The 6,711-nt window shown below is 45.3% G+C and overlaps 1 long non-coding RNA gene across 1 annotated transcript; it reads left to right on the forward strand.

The window, feature by feature from the left end:
• Window positions 1–1,033: 1,033 nt before the first annotated feature.
• LOC309613333 lies at window positions 1,034–5,556 on the forward strand. Its single transcript, XR_014235647.1, has 2 exons — window positions 1,034–4,338; window positions 4,654–5,556. It is a non-coding gene; the product is annotated as an uncharacterized lncRNA (long non-coding RNA).
• Window positions 5,557–6,711: the final 1,155 nt, after the last annotated feature.

Raw genomic sequence — 6,711 nt, forward strand, 5'->3', positions numbered from 1 at the left:
CTGTCCTGGTCGTGAAGCCTGAGCCCTTCTCCTCTCAGGGATAAAGAAGAGAAAGCCGGAACTCCGGAGTAGGAGTTGTAGGGGGAATTTTCTGCTGGATCAGGAGTTACTTGTGCCCCGTAGGAGCTCGCCACACATGCATTCACTTCTCCTAAGGATGGAGGTGAATTTCAAGAGGCACCACACAGATTGAATTACATCCAAAGTGACAGGCAATGCAAAGCATTAAAAGGTGCGGCTGATTAAATCCTAGAGATAAGCCCCTGTCCACCAGAGATCCCCTCCACACAGACATAAATCAGAGGCTCCGTGCAGCGAAAAGCCATCTGAGATTCTGGTTTGGCAACAGCTGTGTGGAATGCCAGAGATGGGTGTCGTGGCCTTTTATCATTCTTTCTGGCTCCCAGTGCCAGCCATGGGAGGCTGCCAATCATTTTCCCAGCCTCCTTTGAAGCTAGGGTCCTGCCATGTGACTGTATTCCACAAGTCAGATGCACGGGTGCCTAGTCAAGAGGCTAGAAATGGGAGCAGGCATATCCACTTTGAAGCAGGGAGGGAATCAAAGGGAATGTTATTCTAACGGGGTTCCCATCTAAACCTGTTCTGTAGTGTGCTTGGGCTTGTTCCTGGTGGTGTAGACTCCAAGCCAGGTTCTCCAGCCTTTCTGGAGATTGTGAGTTACTTAGCACCCTTTAACACATCTCTTTTCTGTTCAAACCAGCTAGAATTAGTTTCTGTGGTTACAACTAAGAACCCAGGCTGATTCATCAGATTACTGGTTATCAGTTAGAATTAGGTTCAGCTGTGAATATCGGTGACTCCCAAATTAGAGAGCCTTAAACAAGACAAAAGTTTATTCCTTTCTCATTTAAAAGTCTGGGCAAACAGTCCTGGCAGCATGAAGGCCCCAGATGTCCTGGCTCCTTTCAGCTTCCTGCTCTGTCATCCCTAGGGTGTGGTCCCATCCTCATGGTCCAAGGTGGCAACTGGAATTCCAGCCATCATATTCACATTCCAGATTACAAACTGGAAGAAAGGACAAATAAGGGGCAAAGAGTTTGTCACAGCTATCTTTCAGGGAAGGTTCCTGGAAACTTAAAACTCATTAGCCATTCTGGAATTCAATAGTGGTGATGGTTGTACAACTTTGTTAATGACACTGAAAATCACTGAAATTCCCTTTAAAAAGGGTGAATTTTATGGTACGTGAATTATATTTCAATTAAAAAAAAACTTTTACTTGCTGTTCAGCATTTTCTCCATTGCCCCATTGGTATATAAGATAATGCTAAAAGAATTTCATTGAATGAAGTTTTACAGAAGGCAGCTTGCTTTCTAATCTACGCACCTTTGGGATTTTAGAAGAAATTTTATTCTTTGCTGTAAAAAGAAACTGCTGTAAGAGTTGGAAACTTTGCACCTGTGTATATATATATTTTGGCAATAAAGCAGCATGGGCTGAGAATGCACTGAAAAAAAAAACAACTCATTGGTCAGAACTTAGACACATAGCCATACCTACCTGCAAGGGAAGCTGGGAAATGTAGGCTTTTTTCTAGGTGGCTGTGTGGCCAGCTAAGAATTGGGGCTTTCATTTACTGGGGAATTAAGGAACAGCAGATATGGTGGAGAGTTGGCAGTCTCTGTCAGAGTAAAGGGACACAGAAGAGGGTATTCAGACACTTAGAAGGTTTAGGTCTTATCCTTCAGCACTCCCACGCTAGTCAGACTCCTGGAATGGGTGCCTTTGTTTTCATAAAGGCACATCCCCCTGGTTTCTTATGACCAAGCCCCAGTTAACTCAGAGTGGTTAATTTTAGCATCCTGGACACTGGCTGGAGAATACAGCCCCAAGTGGCCTACAAAAGCCAAGGTGAAGATGTCTTACTGATAGAGGGTTTGAAGAATATGCTCATCCCAAGAGGCCTTCTATGTGCCACCCTTGGGATCTGGGCATCAGAATTTAGTGTGGTACCCAGACCAGAGGCATCAGCATTATCTGGGAACATGTTAGAAATGCACATTCTCAGGCCCCAGCCTGGCGCTCCGGCAACAGAAACTGGGGGCGGGGCCAGTGATCTGTGTCTAAACCAGCCTTCCAGGGGGATCTGATGCTGATGTTTGAGAACCACCCTCCCAAGACCATATACGGGGATGCAGTAGCTCTTCCTCTTACAGAGCTGTCTTCACGGGGTTGCATTTTGTTCATGAGTGTAATTCCCAATATCTTGAGCATCATAGGTGCTCAAGAATTATTTGTTGAATGAATGAATAAGATGTTCTTGGCGCTCATGAAGGAAACTCCATTGACATTCATTGCTGATTTTGCTGGGGGGATATCGTCCACCACCACCCACCCACCCCCATTCCCTATCTCCTAGATCACACTCCACATGAGACATTTATTTTCAAACTTAGGGCCAAAAGAGCTTGCTTCCCCTGAGAAATGGATATTGTATCAGTCAAGGTCCCATCAGGATCCAGATGGCACACTCAAAATAGGATCATTTTAGGAGGGTTTGTTTACAACGGAGCTATTTACAAAGGTGTGGATAACAGCAGTCAAGCTGCTATCACCCCTGGCTGGAAGGAGTAGGGAAGAAGGAGTTACCAGACCCAGGAGGGGAGAGAGCTAGGGAGGGAGGGATGACCTTCAGTTGAGAGGACAGCCAGCTCAAGGCAACTTGACCTTGAAGGATGAGGAGCTGGGGATGGAGGGGGAGATGACTAGTCCAACCTCACTCTCCTCTCTCCTCTGATCTCACGCCAGAGCTCTGCATGGAGTGAACCCAGCTAGAAGCTGGAGGGCACAGGAACCTGCTGGTACGGTCCATACAGCGCCACTATGTGGGACAGAGACTGGCCTGGAGAAGGGCTGAGAGCAGATCTGATGCAGTAAAGGGGAGATATCTGGTGTCCCTGACAACAAGACAGATGTGACTGATGGCATCTCCCTCTTTACTTTGCCTGCCAGGAAGCTCTGAGCCAAATAAGAGGCTTGTGCACAGCAACTACGTCAGCCTTTGATTTGCCTTTTGACTTCTTTTGTCCTTAACTGTCACTTTTTTTCCCCCATTTAATTGGCCCTGTTTCCTTCCTCCTGAACTGTGATGATTTTATTGCACATTTTCCTTTTGTAAGTCATCTCAGCCTTTGTGGCAGGAATCCTGGCACAGATACAAGGGTTTTGTTTTGTTTTGTTTTGTTTTTTGTTTCTTGGGGTTTTTTTTTTTTGGCCGCGCCACATGGGATCTTAGTTCCCTGACAAAGGATCGAACCCGCTCCCCCTGCATTGGAAGGGTGGAGTCTTAACCACTGGACCGCCAGGGAAGTCCCCAGATACAAGTTTTTTTAACTAAAAATAAAATGTCTCAAGTGGCTAATTTGTGCCAAACTTTGTAATAGGTGCTACAGAATGTAAACAAACAAACAAACAAACAAGCAAACAATAGGTGAGATGCAGCCTCTGTCCTCAAGGAACCCCGGTGTACATTGTGAGGGCAAATTTCAAGGGTGCAAAGACTCCTCGATGAGGGAAAATAAGTTTGAAGCCATTTGGAGGGAGATGGACTTGCTACAGTCTCTATAAAGATGGGTGAGATCACACATCTCTTTTGTCTGTAAAGGTAAGCACAGAGCTGAGGGCTCTGCTTATGTGATCAATTCCGGTTTGTGCTCAAACCATCCAGGAGGATGATAGGAAAGCCCAAGGGGGCATCACTCCCTCAGCATCAGGCTCCCTTTGTCTTCATGTTTCACCCATGATGATGAGATCAATAAGGAGAACCACTGGGGTCCATGGCACCCAGCTCCTCCTTAACGACATCCTGGTATCAGGGCTGGCCAATAGAACTTTCCGAGATGACAGAAACGTTGTATATCTTTGAGCTATGGTAGCCACTGGCTACGTGTTGGGCACTTGAAATGTGGCTGGTGTTACTGAGGAACTGATGTTTTTTATTGTGGGAAAATACACATAACATAAAATTTACCACATTAATCAGTTACCATTTTTAATTTACCATTTTAACCATTTAATCATTTTTAAGTGTACCTTTCGGTGGCATTAAGCACATTCACATTGTTGTACAACCATCACCACCATCCATGTCCAGAAGCTTTTCATCTTTCCAGACTGAAACTCTGTCCCCATTAAACACCAAGTCCCCATTTCCGCGCCCCCCCCAGCCCGTGGCAAATGCCATTCTACTTTCTGACTCTGTAAAGCTGACGATTCTAGGTGCCTCATCTAAGTGAAATCATACAGTATTTGTCCTTTTGTAACTGGCTCTTTCACTGAGCATAATGTGTTCAAGGTTCAACCATGTTGTAGCAGGTGTCAGAATTTCCTTCCTTTTTTTTTTTTTTTAAAGATTGATTGATTGATTGATTGATTGATTACTATGTTGGGTCTTCGTTTCTGTGCTAGGGCTTTCTCTAGTTGTGGCAAACGGGGGCCACTCTTCACCACGGTGCGCGGGCCTCTCACTATCGTGGCCTCTCTTGTTGCAGAGCACAGGCTCCAGACGCGCAGGCTCAGTAGTTGTGGCTCACGGGTCTAGTTGCTCCGCGGCATGTGGGATCTTCCCAGACCAGGGCTCGAACCCGTGTCCCCTGCATTAGCAGGCAGATTCTCAACCACTGCGCCACCAGGGAAGCCCTTCCTTCCTTTTTAAAGCTAATACTCCATTGTATGGATAGACGACATTTTGTCTATCCATTCATCCATTGATGGGCACGGGTTGCTTCTACCTTTTGGTTGTGAATAATACTGTGAGCAAATATCTGTTCAAGCCCCTGCTTTCACTTCTTTTGGGCTTATACCCAGAAGTGGAATTGTTGGGTCATATGGTAATTCTATGTTTAATTTTCTGAAGAATTGCCATACTAAGGAACTGAATTTTACATTTAAATGTAAATAGTCACATGTGGCTAAAGACCACGTGCCAAACAGCACAGATACAGCTCCCACGGCACTCCGTTCTCTCTTGGCATCAGCATCTTTTGAGTGACACATCCTTCAAAAAGGCAGAAGGTTCGGACAGTCTACCAAATGTACCAGGGCCGTCACTTGAAACTTTTCCCCACGCGTGTTTTTCGGCATCTCTGAGAAAAGGTTCATCTCAGAGACATGCAGGTGGGGGACTGAATATGCAAGGGGAAGGGGAGGGTAGTTAAATATTGGGGGCCTTTATAAAGGACACTGACCTACATCAAACCAAAAAACCACACAGCAAAAGAAACCATCAACAAAATGAAAAGGCAACCTTCAGAATGAGAGAAAATATTTGCAAATCATATATCTGATAAAGGGTTTATACCCAAAATATATAAAGAACTCACACAACTCAATAGCAAAAGCAGACAAATAATCCAATTAAAAAGTAGGCAGAGGAACAGAACAGACATTTTTTTCAGAGACGACATACAGATGGCCGATAGGTACATGAAAATGTGCTCAGTATCACTAATCATCAGGAAAATGCAAAGCAAAGCCACAGTGAGATATCATCTCACACCTGTTAGGAGGGCTGTCATCAAAAAGACAAGAGATAAGTGTTGAGAAAAGGGAACTCTGTGCTCTGTTGACGGGAATGTAAACTGCTGCACCCACTATGGAAAAGAGTATGGAAGTTCCTCAAAAAGTTAAAAAGAGAACTTCCATATGATCCAGCAATCCCACTTCTCAGTATTTATCCAAAGGAAACAAAATCACTATCTTGAAAAGTTATCAGGACGGAGGAAAGAGGGGAGACCAGTCAGGAGAGAGAACACTGCAGTCATTCAAGCCGGAAGTGATGGGCTAGGTGGCGAGGACAGAGATGAAGAGAAATGAGAGGACTGGAGAAAGCCTCCCTAGATGTAACCCACAGAACGTGGTCATCAATTGCATACAGCAGCCGGGGCGGGGCAGAAAGCAAAAGGGAGGCACGTGGGTGGCTCTGAGTTTCTGCCTTGTGCAGCTGCCCATCTGCTTTAGCCACGGCCCTGGCCCATGCGCACGTATTAACTCATTTAATCATCCCATCAACCCAATGAGGTAGGTACTATTACCAACTTGATTTTACAGATGAGGAAACAGAGGCACAGAGAGATTAAGTAAATTTCCCAGAGCCACACAGCAAACTGGGATTCATACCCAGGCAGCTGGCTGCACAGTCTTCAAGCTAACCAGCCACACTATACAGAGTCTCTGCAGTAAAAAACAGACTAAGAAAAAGAAGAAAAAAAACACAACCCCAAATATCTGTACCTACTGATTACAGCTGTGTACAAACCCAAGGCCCTCAAGAAAGATTAAAAGATCATTCGGAGAGAGTGTGGGGTTTAATGATGTGTAGGTATTTTTTCCCCTGAAATTCACTAGAGTTTCTCGTTTAAAAAAACAGGTCTGGGGTTGCAAAGCATTTGAGACAGGCAGTAGTCAAAGGTTTATGTCCCACATCACCAGGGCTTGATGTGGCGTCTGCAGAATTCTCCTTTATTGCTTCAAGATTGGCTGCCGCCTGGGAGTCCTACTTCTCAGCCAGAGCTGCATGGAGGAGGGAACAGTGGACCCTGTTCAGAGACTCTTAAAGAGACGACTTTCCCTCAGATCACGGTGAGGCCCAACGTGTGGATCGTTTGAAAGGACATTGGGACACTTTGAACACCTCTGAATTCATTCACTCAAAGACACACAACGCCCACCGTTTGCCTTTTTATTCCTGC

This window comes from Balaenoptera borealis, assembly GCF_965194805.1.
Source record: "Balaenoptera borealis genome assembly, chromosome: 16".
Classification (NCBI taxonomy): Eukaryota; Metazoa; Chordata; class Mammalia; order Artiodactyla; family Balaenopteridae; genus Balaenoptera; species Balaenoptera borealis.